This window comes from Piliocolobus tephrosceles, chromosome 4, assembly GCF_002776525.5.
Source record: "Piliocolobus tephrosceles isolate RC106 chromosome 4, ASM277652v3, whole genome shotgun sequence".
Lineage (NCBI taxonomy): Eukaryota > Metazoa > Chordata > Mammalia > Primates > Cercopithecidae > Piliocolobus > Piliocolobus tephrosceles.
The window spans coordinates 165,294,644-165,309,444 of record NC_045437.1 but is presented as its reverse complement, the minus strand read 5'-3'; positions in this window follow the sequence as shown (position 1 = coordinate 165,309,444).

Sequence of the window (14,801 nt, the reverse complement as noted above, 5' to 3'; positions counted from 1 at the left end):
TCACATAAATAAATGCAAGTAAAACAACAATGAAGTTGGGGGGTTTTTTAGCTACTAGACTGACCAATATGTTAGAACATTTTCTAACATTTAGTGTTTTCCGGGATGAGAAACAAAAACAAGGACTCTCCTACTTCGTTGGTTAGCATAACAATTAACGCTTTTGAACAAATTGTTGGCAATACCTAACAAAATTTTAAATGTCCGCACCTCTTCTAGACATTTGCCTTTCAGGTATACCCAAAAAACAGCACAAATATGTGTACAAGAATATTCATCATAGTATAGTTTGTAACAGAAAAAAAATGAAAACTTCTTCAATATCCTTAATAGGAAACTGTTTAAATTGAGTGATACATTCCTGTGTCAGAATACCATTATCTGATTGAGGTGCAGCCCAGTTGCTAAAAAAATAAAAATAAAAAGTTCTTTGCATACTATGTACTGACATGATAGGGAGATAATATTTATATATGTGGAAGTCTCCATAAAGTTATACAAGAAACTGATAGCTGTGGTTGCCTCCAGGGACTGGGGAGCTGAGAGAGATTGAGTAGGGAAACTTTTTTCTTTCATTTTATATTCATAGCTATATTAATGATTTTACAACACTCATGTATTAATTTGATCATAATTATGCAAAATGTAGAATTTGATGAATGACATTATTGTTTTAAACCTGTAAACTGTCTGGCTCAGTATTATTCAGATATTCCTTACAACAATCGCCAATAATGCTTTAAGACACAATGCGATGTTCTGAGGAGCACCGCAGGACTTGGGGATGGAGAATCAAGAGTTTCGTTTCAGATCCGCCACTTGTATAAACTTATGAAAATCATACTCAACCTATCAGCTCCTTGTTTGATCACCTGCACTACAGGCAAAGTATCACCTACTTCATAGGACCACTGACAATGGTCAGCGAATGAATAAACAGGAAAGCTGTAACTTAACACCCAGCATATATATAGTAGGTCACTAATAATTATAATGAATGCTCTATGTGCTTTGTTTCCCACAGACAGTCGCTTGATTTATTATTAGCCTTCTCCCCATGGGAGGAGCTCAGAGACTAAAAAATAGAAAGAAAATCTAACTAGTTAATTTTGCTACTTATAGTAGATGCGTTTAAGATATGGAAATCAATGAAAGAAGACAAAGAAATAGCAGAAATAGCAGAGTATAAAAAGATTCTGTTTTTTCCTTTTTTGAGATAGGGTCTTGCTCTGTTGCCCAGGCTCAAGTGCAGTGGCACGATCTCGGCTCACTACAACCTCCACCTCCTGGGTTCAAGCAATTCTTCTGCCTCAGCCTCCCAATTAGCTGGGATTACAGGTGCGCACCACCACACCTGGCTAATATTTGCATTTTTTAGTAGAAATGGGGTTTCACCCTATTGGTCAGACTGGTCTTGAGCTCCTGACCTTGGGTGATCCACCCACCTCTGCCTCCCAAAGTGCTAGGATTAAGATTACAGGCATGAGCCACCCACATCCTGACTGTTTTGTTGTTGTTGTTGTTTTTGTTTTTGTTTTTGTTTTGAGACAGGGTCTTACTTTGTCATCCGTGCTGGAGTGCAATGGCACAAACATAACTCACTGCGGCCTTGACCTCCTGGGCTCAAGCAATCCTCCCACCTCAATCTCCCGAGTAACTGGGACTACAGATGTGTACCACCACACCCAGCTAATTTTAAATTTTTTTGTAGAGACAGGGTCTTGCTGTGTTGCCCAATCTGGTCTCGAACTCCTGGCCTTAAGTGATTCTTTTCTGCCTTGGCCTCTCAAAGGGCTGGGATTACAAGCATGAGCAACCACATCCAGCTTTTAACAAGATTCACGGTGGATTTTATTGTTTCCACAATGGACAATGATTCCTGTTTGCTTTCTAGCTGAGAAAGCTAAGGGTAGCAAATCATTCTTAACTAGGGTGACCAACTTGTCCCAGTTTGAGAAATCCTGGAACCCAGATCTCCTCTCAGTCTTCAGGACAGTTGTTCACCCTTTAATTGCAATGACTTGCCTGAAAATCTCCTCCCCTCCCCTTCCCCAAAACTCAGCTTCACCTGAGCTGATCCTGGCCTTGCCCTTGAGGTGCTTTTCCAGCTTGAGAGAACCTCAGAAGAAGGCATAGCGAGCCCCTGTCCCATCAGGCAGCCTTTCCCAGCGTGGCAAGCAGGGCTTTTCTGAAACCAAGCAGGGTGCCCCGAGCCTCATTTGCATGTCAATGCCCTTTCAGCGGTGCAGTGATTTTGTTGCTGGGCTGGTCTCCCAGCTCTGGGAACAAACGGAAAGGTTTGTGTGCGCTTGTGAATGCATGCCATTCTCTTTGCTTTGCTTTGCTATCTGTCACCTCAAATGGTGAGGGTTAGACAAACAGTTCCTTGAACTGTTTAAAGGAAAACTACCCCTGCCTAAACAAGGCGGACTTGGATTTTCTCATCCCCGGGATAATGATAAATTCACAGGCTTTGGCCTGTGAATCCACATTCAGTGCCTATAGAGGGATTGAAAGTGAATTCACTTTTTCTTAAAAGTGGCCACCAAATTAAATGGAGAAAGGGCTTTGTTTAGGTTTGGGTTTGTGTTTCAGCTCCCCACAAGCCTGGCTTTCATGCATTCTGACTGTCCAGGTCAGCAACCAGAATGTGCCTGGCTCCACAGCTGGGCCTCCGCACCGCTTGTCTGGCTAAGTCCAGGCGCACATATTATCCCATCCAAGCATCAGTAGGTATTCAGAGCAGACAATTAGTTCTTTGAAATCAACTGGAAAGCCAGCATTCCTGTGCTCCAGTGATGAGGAGGGGGAGAAGAGGGCAACTTTTAGACTATTAAAACATCCATCATACAGCCCTTTGCTATCAGGGGCACCTCACAGGAAAGCAAAGGCGACAAAGCAAAGAGTATAAACAGCTGCTGATTCGTGATTGTGCTGTGTCTCTAAAACCTCTCTGGCTCCTGCACTCCAAGCCCCAGCTGAGTGGAAAAGAAGTATCCTGTGCATCAACGTGTTCTTCAGGATGCTTGTTCTTCTCCGCACTGACTAGGAATTTTCAATGCCGCCATGCAAGAATGGCGCTTTACTTAAAGACACTGCATTATGTTAAGCAGACAGTCTGTCATTACTTAGCAGCCACACTATACTGTGGATGCAGTCCTGTTGTTTTTATTAAAGGAGTTGTCAGGATCTATAATTCACACATCATTAACCGCTTCATTAAGAAGACAGCAGCCCTGTGGGCCCTAAACTTGTAGCAGTTTGAAGACAAAGCAAGTAAACACTCTCCTTGACTGAGCCAGAGAGGCAACCCCCCAACCCCCCACTGGTGGGAGTGTCTGAAGAAGTGCTGTTTCCTAGGAAGAAAGCTTTTTCAAACTCTGGAGCATAAATGTACAAAACATGTTCACTTAAAACTGATTTGATTTAAGTTAAAAGCATTACTTTGCAATGAGCTGCGCAATCCCACATCATTCATCAAAACCAAGCCATCACCGGCCGCAATGTGTGGTTACTTAAGCATTTTCATATGCCCTAGACTTTTTTAATGGAACAAAAAGCAAGACCATGAAATACACAGAAGGGAAAACATCAAAAAATTTGTACACGGCCCATGACATTGGTATTCCTCTAACATGGATTTTACTAAGCATCATTTATGTAAACAATGGAGCCAAATCCTGTTTTCTTTCATAATGCATGTTTTCTCAGCAGTAGTACTGCAGATCTTGAAATACAATATGAGGGCTCTGGTTTCCCAGTGAAATCATATGGTTGGTGTATTTCCTCAAAATAAGCTTGCCATATGGAACCAGCCACAGAGCAGGCCTGGAACAAGCCGAAACAGCTAAAGACCCTGCACCTCCAGCCACAGAGCAGGCCTGGAACAAACAGAAATAGCTAAAGACCCTGCACCTCTTGAACCAGCCAATACAGCCAGTGTGAAGACCAGTCAGCCCTAATGATTTCTTTAGTCTTTCCACTTGGGTCCTATATTGGACTTTCTCTGAAGTTTTTGTTTGAAGAAAGAATTCTGTGACTAAAGTGAGTTGGAAATATACCGTGATGGGACTTTCTTGATTTTTTTTACCCTGTCAAAACCTTCCTGTTTTCTCGGAGCTCTACCAGGTAACTGGCTAAGTAAACCATACTATGCTAAAGCCAATGTAAAGGATAAAACATAATATGTTATGTTTTTCTGGATAACATTTGCATTTATACTTCAGTCTTCAACCTCCTAACCAAAGAGAGTTGAGCATGAATTTCAGGTTCCATGGCAGGGCTACTTGGCAAAATAGTTTTGCCATAGGAATGAAGTAAGGAAGAGACTTCTCATACCACCTAGCAATCGCCAAGACGATGATTCTCCAAATGTGGTACCTATACCAGCAACATCAGCATTACCTGGGAATTTTCTAGAAATGCACATTCTCTGGCCACACCCCAGACCTACTCAATCAGAAATTCTGAGATAAGGGGCCCAGTGATCTGTGTTTTTAACCAGCCTTGCAAATGATTTTGATGAACACAAAAGTTTGAGAACCGCAGACATGGATTCATGTTCTAAGTTGTGTTACCTAGAAGCAGAGCCTGAGATGGGGATTCTTATGAAAGTTGTTTATTGAGGACCGTCTCTCAGTAGAAATCTGTAAGAAAGGAAGTGGAGCAAAGAAAGGGACAGAGACAAGCAAGCATGTGATGTGAATTCAGGTGAAGTCTCTCCTTGGACTGATTCACAGGAAGAGGATTCTAGAGTGCAAACTTTAGAATGAAAAAATCTGTACTTGGCCCATGACATTGGTATTCCTCTAACATGGACTTTACTAAGCATCTTTTATATAAACAATGGAGCCAAATCCTGTTTTCTTTCATAATGCATGTTTTCTCAGCAGTAGTACCGCAGATATTGAAATACAATATAAGGGCTCTGCTTTCCCAGTGAAATCATGTAGTTGGTGTATTTCCTCACAATAAGCTTGCCATATGGAACCAGCAAGAGTTTGCAAACTCTAGAGTGCAGCAGACTTATCTCCCTTTGAAGCAAAGGGCTAACCTTTGTCATAAGCCCTTCTTAGTCACTAACTATAGGGAGGACAGAGTCCTCCCCAGTTGAGGCCAGTTCTCTGGAGAAGGGAAAGTAGTTGTCATTAGCAACCAACAGTCACATAGCTGTGGAATAGGGGGCCTGGGTGAGTGCTACTACTACCAATACAAAAAGTCAGCTTCAGCAGTATACAAGCTCCACTACTTTTACTATGAATCAACTAGAGAATGACTCATCTGCTCACTCTCAGTACCCAAGACAGTATTGGTTACGCAAATATGAAGCAGGAAACACCTTAAACTCCAGTCTGCACTGAACAACCACTAGAAACCTAATCCACTTCAGTCACCTTTGAGTACTATCAACACTGGAATAAAGCTGGTTTCAGAACCTGAAGCCACCAGCCTCATGGTGCAGTGAGAGAACATTTGAATTACTAGTTCCATACAACATGAGTTTTGGATGCTTGCATATCTAGTCCTCCTTTTGTAAATAAGAGCACCCTGATTTCCCTTGGGGTACTTAGCCCTTCCCCATTGCATGCTGATCTTGGCGAAGCTGCAAATCACTGTGCCTGTCTTCTGCTAGACAAGGTGCAGGCATGTGGCTCAGTCTGGGTTGACTGATTGCTTTCCTTGTAATTAAAATCTTAATCAGAGTGACACAACTGACTCTGGTCAGAGCACATTCATAGCAGTGCTTGAGACTTGAAGAAATTCTTCATCAGTTCCTTCTGCCCAGGCCCTCAGAGGGCCTTTTTAAGTGGAATTATTCTTAATTCCTCTAGACCTTTCCAGCCTCAAATCCTGCCAGTAAATTCTCTTTTGCTTAAGTGAGTGGATTTTGGTTGCATGCAACCAAAGAATACTGGCTGACACTGATTTCCAAATTCCTTGAGTTTGATGGTCTATTTTGTTTTAGTGTTATGGTTTTTATTCAGGTTAGAAGAATCCTGTTTCCATGATTTTTACTACAAAACAAACTACCTTAAAGCTTCATGATATAAAATAGCTATTTTAATATGTTTATAGAGTCTGTGGGTCAGGACATAGCAAGGATGGTTTGTGTCTTCTCCAATTTTTTTTTTTTTTTAATTAGCCAGGCATGGTGGCACTCACCTGTAGTCACAGCTACTTGGGAAGCTGAGGTGAGACGATCTCTTGAGCTGGAAAGTTTGAGGCTGTGGTGAGCTATAATCGCACCACTGTACTCCAGCCTGGGCAACAAAGCAAGACCCCATCTCTTAAAAATAAGTAAAAGAAAGTACATAAAGCTAAAAGGCAACTTTATGAACCCAATCACAATTTTAAAGGAATTGCTTCTAATTTCTTTTAATAGCATATACATACATTTAACACAGTATATATGTATGTGACATTTCTTTTTACTGGTAATGAAACAGGAGAGTTCCCTGATCCCCCTCATAGGACATGCAGCAGGACTGTGGCTAGCCTGTTTGGTCACTGCTGCTGCTCAAACCCCTGGAGGGGGAGCACACAGATGGGCAGGTGTAGGAGCCAGGGTGAGTGCTGTGGGCTCCAGCCCCATGCTTAGGGGTAGGTGCCTGCAGCACCAGTGTTACAATGCTCCTTTAGCCTTGCTGCCTGCAGACAGCTTAAGTGTTAACCAGCTCAATGGACCGTCCGCCTTTTCACAAGGGCAGAAGACCAGCGTGACAGCTTTCTGCATCCTGAGCTCTTGCCCAGCATCCTGGAATGTTGGGTCACACACAGGCTTGAAGGATGAATGAGAGATTTTATTGAGTGGTGGAGGGGGCTCTCAGCAGGATGGATGGGGAGCTTGAAGGGGGAATGGAATGGGAAGATGATTTTCTCCTGGAGTTTGGCCGTCTAGCAGCAGCTAAATTCCCCTCTGACTGCCCCCAGCCAAACTCCTCTCGGCTTTCAGACATGCCTTCCCTTCTCTCTTTCTCTGCAACACTGTTCTGCTGTTCATCTGCTTGTCTCCTAGTCTCCTTGTCTGCTCTTCTCCTCATCGGCTACTGGAGCCTGGGGTTTGCAGTTTACACGGGTACAGGATAGGGGGTTGTGGTGGGCCAAAAGGCAACTTTTTGGGCAGAAAACAGAAATGCCTGTTCCAAGTTTGGGCCATGGGTCTCCAGGCTTGAGGGTGGGGCGTTTGCTGGGGAACTGCCCTCTTCTACCCAGTATTTCCCTGTCTCCTGTCCATATCAGTAACACTCAGAGACCACACAGATTCATGCTCCCCTTTTGCAATCATACCCCGTGCTCCCCACTTTCACGCCTAAGAGTACTTGACTTTTAGAGTAGGAATAGCAGCTATAGAAGATTCACCTTTGGGATCTTTTAAATACAAAATGTGCTAACATTTAACATAGTTAAGAGAAACATTACATTGCTCCAGAGTCACAAGCTACAATAATCATGTCAGAAAGCAGAGTTTGCAGTCACTATTATCCTGTTATTCTTTCTTGCTTCCTCTGAAGCAGAAGTTTTTATCCTACTGTGGCAGGTAAACCCAGGGTAATTCTCTGCCACATAGAAACTGAACGTGACAAGAATGGCTATTCTGTAATTTCAATAAGATTGACTTTGCTTCTGAAAGGAATTTGAATTTAATACATTTGCCTGAAGTAAACCAAATCCAGGCTAAATAAGAATCGATGTTGGAATTCTTTCAGAATGGCTTTCCAGTTTTCAGAAGTGGTCTCAGCATCACCCTCGCAGCATTTCTCTCTGCTCCTCTTTCATTCAGGTAGATTGCAACTGAGTCAAAGAAACTGAAGTGGAACTTTCTGGACTGTTTGCTCCATCTCTCTGACATTTTCACACTCATCCATTTCTTCCTGCTTTTTGGACTTTTATCCTTGAATTTGGTTATCTTGAACTTCAATTTTTGTCTTTTTTTTTTCTTTATCCAAACCACCAAGGGTCAATATTGATTATTGTGGAGACATGCACCTTGCCCCAGAGACAAAGAAGCCTGTGGGAACAATCACTGGTCACATCTCCTCAGCTTCTGCTTTGTCACTGTCAGAGTCACTCTAGTCTGGAAGGGAGGGATCAGGAAACCTCTGTAGCATGTTTTATGGGACTGCACACAAGGAATGCTAAATAAAATGGATGATGTTGTATTGTATACTTTGATATTAACCTAAGAGTGCCAGGGAGAACTTAATTGATTGATGATATGCCAAAGATCCATTTGAATTGTGCTAAGCTCATTCATTTCAGTTTTGCTGACAATCTGAACAGAGTATTTGTTAGCATAAAGTCAGTCTCTGGGAAAATGTACTGTCAGCAGTGATATCGTACAGTCTTTTTGAGGTGAAATGTAAAATTCTATCAACAATTTTTTTTTTTTTTGAGATCAAGTCTCACTCTTGTCCCCCAGGCTGGAGTGCAATGGTGCTATCTCGGCTCACTGCAACCTCTGCCTCCAGAGTTCAATCGATTCTCCTGCCTCAGCCTCCTGAGTAGCTGGAATTACAGGTGCCTGCCACTATGCCTGCCTAATTTTTGTATTTTTAGTAGAGACAGGGTTTCACCATGTTGGCCAGGCTGGTCTCAAACTCCTGACCTCAGGTGATCTGCCCGCCTCAGCCTCCCAAAGTGCTGGGATTATAGGCATGAGCCACCGCGCCCGGCCTCTATCAACAATTTTTAAAGTAAATAAATCTAAATTTAAAAAATTTAAAGCCATCCCTGTGAGCCCCTGTTGACCTGTGTAGGTGACTCATACAACTATTTCTTTCTCTTTAATCATGTTGTGTCTGGTCAGTGTTATCATAGTCTCCAGGGGGAACTAATAGTCTGAAAAAATATATACACCCATATAGAGAGAGTTTACTGATATGGGGAAGGGAGTTTCTGATCAAAGAAAATAAATGACTGACAATAAAATGTGGATAACTACTTCACTTTGAGTCTTTTGAATATAGATCACAAATTATGATACATCCTTGGTATAATTCATCAAAATATGCATGCTACAAAATTGCAGCTACTGCAAAAGTATCATTAACCTTCATTTACAAACAATGGCTGTGTTCACTTCTCCCTGAATCACCTCAAGTCATTCTATTTTATTTTCATGAATTGGCCTTTAATCTTCCACTGATACATTTATGTTATGCGAAGTCTGACAAGAGGAGATTACTGAAAATCTCCTATTTTTCTTTTACGCAGCCTACTGAATGATGACTGTATTTGCTCATCAGAAAATCAAGTATGAGAACATTCTAATATTTGCCACTTTGAGGGACGCGTGAAAAGAGATTGGGCTGCCCCCCATCTGCCCCCTATATGCACACACACACACGCTTGCCACTGGCTTCAGTCTTAACCTAGAAACATTATTCCTAGAAGGAAGAGAAATAAACCTAGTGACATTAGTTATGTGGCTTTTCCCTTGAGAGAAGTAGCTAGAGAGTGTGTTAATCATTTCCTGATATAACACTGATTCACCCATTTTTATGTTGTAAACCAAAGTTGGGACAATTTCTCAAAGGGCAGAAAATGTGACTTGATACTCCTAAATATCAGCTAGCAGCTCTGGGCTTAATTGCTGCTGCTTTGGTACTTCTACCGAATATATAGTTATGTTGATTTTGAAGTGTTTTCAAGATGCTCAGCAATTGCACAAAGATACTTGATTACAAAAATCAAGGAAGCTATTTCAAACTATAAGTAATAGCAAAATGTAACATCTCTGCCTTATACCAACAAGGTAAAGAGTACCTGAAACATGTTTGCACTTTTCAAAGATTTTCAGACCTTGGTACTTCTAAGGCTTATTCTATAGGGTTTTTGTACTTAATATAATACAATTTTACAAGGCTTAGAGGCAAACTGTTAGAAACATATATTAAGCAGAAAATAGGAATACTTATATCTTTTTTCTGTGTGTTAGTTTTACCCCCTAACTAGATAGCTCCTTGGCATCTTGAAGTTTACATCTTAATATATATTTTGATGCAACACAAACTACTTATCACAATGTTATATTCAAAATTGCTTCTCTGTATTAAGTCCTTAATTGAGTGGATGCTGGTTCTGACACTTCTGAGAGTAGATGGCATCTAGATCTTTTCCTGCTTCTTTGCTTTCCTTCCTTACTTTCTTTAGTTATTTTCATATATATATAGATATAGATGTATAATTTCAGCTTTTATTTATTTATTTATTTATTTATTTATTTATTTTTATTTTTTTTGAGATGGAGTCTTGCTCTGTCGCCCAGGTGGGAGTGCAGTGGCGCGATCTCGGCTCACTGCAAGCTCAGCCTCCTGAATTCACGCCATTCTCCTGCCTCAGCCTCCCAAGTAGCTGGGACTACAGGTGCCCACCACCATGCCTGGCTAATTTTTTGTATTTTTCAGTAGAGACGGGGTTTCACCATGCTAGCCAGGATGGTCTGGATCTCCTGACCTCGTGATCCGCCCATCTTGGCCTCCCAGAGTGCTGGGATTACAGGCATGAGCCACCGTGCCCGGCCCAACTATTATTTTAGATTCAGTGGGTACATGCACACGTTTGTTACATGGGTACATCATATGATGCTGAGGTATGGAGTATGACTGATCCCATCACCTGGCTACTGAGTATAGTACTCAATTGTTATTTTTCAGTCCTTGCTCCCCTCCCACGCACCTCTAGTAGTCCCTAGTGTCCATTGTTGCCATCTTTGTGTTTATGAATACCCAAAGTTTAGCTCTTACTTATAAGTGAGAACATGCAGTGTTTGATTTTCTGTTCTTGCCTTAATTCCTTAGGACAATGACCTCCAGTTGCATCTATGTTGCTGCAAAGGCATGATTTCATCTTTTTTTACGGCTACATAGTATTCCATGGTATACATGTACCACCTTTTCTTTATTCAATTTACTGTTGATGGGCATCTAGGTGGATTCCATATCTTTGCTATGGTCAATAGTACTATGATTAACATATGAGCACATGTGTCTTTTTGGTAGAACAATTTATTTTCTTTTGGATATATACCCAGTAATGGGATTGCTGGGTCAAATAGTAGCTCTGTTTTAAGTTCCTTGAATCTCCAAACTGCTTTCCACAATGTCTGAATTAATTCACATTCCCAGCAATAGTATATAAGCATTCCCTTTCCTCCACAGCCTCGCCCACATCTGTTGTTTTTTGACTTTTTAATAGTAGCCAGTCTGACTAGAGTGAGATAGTATCTCATTGTGGTTTTGATTTGCATATCTCTGACAATTAGTTATCACATGATTTTCAAATTCTTCTTTGAAACTTGGCAGATACATTTATAGGTAGAATGGGTCACTAGCAACATTTTCAATAGATGCATACAAGATAATTTTAAAGACGTGGGAAAATGCTCATTAAATAATCTTAATCAGTGGTGCCACAAGGTACAACTGGACAAGCCCCTTCATTTGCAAACCCATGGTTACTGAACCACTCAAAACCTGGAGAAACAGCTCAGGGCTCTGCTGAGGAATCATCCGTCATTGGACCAACATTGTAATCTGACCTGAGAAGTGTCAATTATATTTTCTGTCTTACTGGAATTGTTTTTCTACTTCCTTTTTAACCTTTTTCAAAATTTTAAAAATATACATACAATAAAATTATTCTTTTTAGTGTAAAATGCTATGATTTTTGACAAATGCGTAGAGCCATGTCACTACCATCACAATGAGGTGACAGAATATTTTCCTCATCTTCATCACTCTAAAAAATTCCCTTATGCTTCCCCTTTTCAGACAATGTCCTCACCCACCCCTAACTCCTGGCAACCACTGACCTACTCTCCATTTCTATGGTTTTACCTTTTGGGGAGTGCCATATAAATGAAATGTCACCTTTTAAATATGGCTTATTTTACTAGCATAATGCATTTGAGACTCATTTATCTCATTGCATATATCAGTAGTTTACTCTTTTTCACTACTAAGTAGTATTCCATTGTATTCGATGTACTACAACTTGTTTATGCATTTCCTAGTTAAAGAACATTTGTTTTGTTTTATTTTCCAGTTTGGAGAAATTATAAATAAAACTGCTATAAGCATTCATGTAGACTTTTTATTCGTTTTTGTTTGTTTTTATTTTGTTTTTTTTTTTGAGACAGAATTTTGCTCCTGTTGCCCAGGCTGGAGTGCAATGCTGCGATCCTGGCTCACTGCAACCTCTGCCTCCTGGGTTCAAGCTATTCTCCTGCCTCAGCCTCTGAGTAGCTGGGATTACAGGCATGTACCACCACGCCTGGCTGATTTTGTATTTTTAATAGAGAGGGGATTTCTCCATGTTGGTCAGGCTGATCTTGAACTCCCAACCTCAGGTGATCCACCTGCCACAGTCTCCCAAAGTGCTGGGATTACAGGTGTGAGCCACTGTACCCAGCCTTCATGTAGACTTTTTAAAAATCATTTCACTTGGGTAAGTATGTAGAAGTGGAATTTCTGCATCATACAGGAAGCGTATGTTTAACTTGATAGGAAATTTACAAACTGTTTTCCAAAGATAAAAAAAATTTCCAAGATAAAAGAATGTTTATCTTGCATTTCCACCAACACTGTTTGAGAGTTCTAGTTGCTCTGTATTTTTGCCAGTTTTTTTTAAGTAAGTGTGTAATATTAGATTGTTGTGGTTTTAATGAACATTTCCCTAGTAACTAATGATGCTAAGCATCTTTTCGTGTGTTTATTTGCCATCAGTACATATTGTACCAAGAACAAGCTTAATAAGCAAAGAGCCATCCTGGCTAACACTGTGAAACCCCGTCTCTACTAAAAAATACAAAAAACTAGCCGGGCGAGGTGGCGGGTGCCTGTAGTCCCAGCTACTCGGGAGGCTGAGGCAGGAGAATGGTGTAAACCTGGGAGGCGGAGCTTGCAGTGAGCCGAGATCCGGCCACTGCACTCCAGCCTGGGCGACGGAGTCTCACTCTGTCGCCCAGAAAAAAAAAAAAAAAAGTAAGCAAAGAGAAGCAGAAATGAGAGAAATCCTGTGATCGCTGATGTGAGTATAAACATGGTCTTTAATTTCCCATTCTACGTCTCCTGAAAGCTGTCTTCTCTTCTTCTCATCTGTATCTTCTTCTCATCTGTAGATATCCATGAAATTGCCTTTTGATATTCTTAAATTATCCCTTACTCTGTTACCCGAGTGAACCTTAGGGAGTTTCTGATCTTTGCCAACAAAACAACTTTAACAGGAACAACTCTGTACCCAGTATGATGATCTTACTGAATGTGCATGTGCATGCATGATGTCAAGTAACACAACCCACGTAGATGGAGAAAACACATCATTTCTTTCATGATGGATGGTGTGTTCCTCCCTCCAGTACTCAGATATCTTTATCTGGGAAAACATTAGCTAAGTGCCCTATCAGATATAACATTCAATCTGATTTTGTAAATTAGACTGCTGCTTTAAGTAGTATTGAATAGAAATGCTAACATCTCAAGGTAAGAGGGGAGAGGTGAAGCTTACTGACCTCAGGGCAGAAAAACCGAGTCAATTTCTTTCAGTTCTTTGGCCTCCCTTGCCCTTGGAGCAACCTCACCCCCTAGACGCTACAGCCCCAAATGCCATTCATAGCATGTATCTGTAGCTGGTGGAGCTGGCAACCTGGTCTCTCAGCTTGGTTGGATAAGCTTGACATTCTAGACTTCTCTCAGGTCTTACATTTCCCACTGAGCCCCAGCTTGAGCTGCCAGCTCTACATCTTTTGTGACAGAGGCACAACCTCCACTCTGGTAACCCCATTTGACAGTCTCCACAGTCACGCTGGGTCCCTCTTGGCTCCACAGGGACCAAGGACAGCTCCAAAAAGATTAAACTTGAAGACCTCTCTCTGCCTGAGCTTGCTGTACCACCATTTATTTTGCTGTGGCTTCACTTCTGACTGATACACGGTAGCCAGTGTGGCAACCTCCCCCACTCCCCAAATGGGCATCAGGAGGAGGAGGTGGGCAAGACTCCTGTTGTTCACCTCATTTTTCTAACTCAGAGCACGTATCTGATGTTTTCTCTCTCCCAATTCTCTTTCCTTCTTCTTCCCCCAAACTCCCTGGACTGGAAGACTGTTGTAATCTTCCTGACCAGCCCTCTATTAAGAAATTACCTATGGTCTAGTTCACTAAGTATGGATTTTGATATGCTAAAAAATAAGGAAACAAAGTAATTTTGAATTATTTTTCTCCAAGAAATATCCTGATTTTCAAAACTATTGATTTGCTGCAAAATCATATCTTCGAATATCAAAAATTGAGTATCACTGTGTCCCCTGCCTGCATTCCTGACAGATGGATAGGTGGGCACATCAGGCAGAGCAAGGCCAAGGTCAAGTGCTTAGAAAAATAAAAGAAGCCACATCAAACCATTTTAAACTATTATGACCACCACACCCCTCTTACAGGCCCACTTGCATACATGCCCCCACCACCCCCCACACACACAGAAAGAGAGAGGGAGAGAGAGGGAGAGAGAGAAAAGGAGAAGTAAATACACATATTGAAAATTTCAAAAGACAACACATCTAATTGACAGTTGTGGCCGCCTCTGGGTGGTATCATTATAGCTGATTGTTGTTTTCTTCTTTGTACTTTACAGAATTTTCATAAAATTTAATGATGTGCATTTATTCTTTCCATAATTAAAAATATTAAGATTTCCAAAACTCGACTGAAGTCTTACTTCATTCAAGAAGCCTGCTCTATTAACTTCCCCATCCCAAATCCTAGTAATTACATCACTTGTTTTTTTTTTTTTTTTTTTTTTTTTTT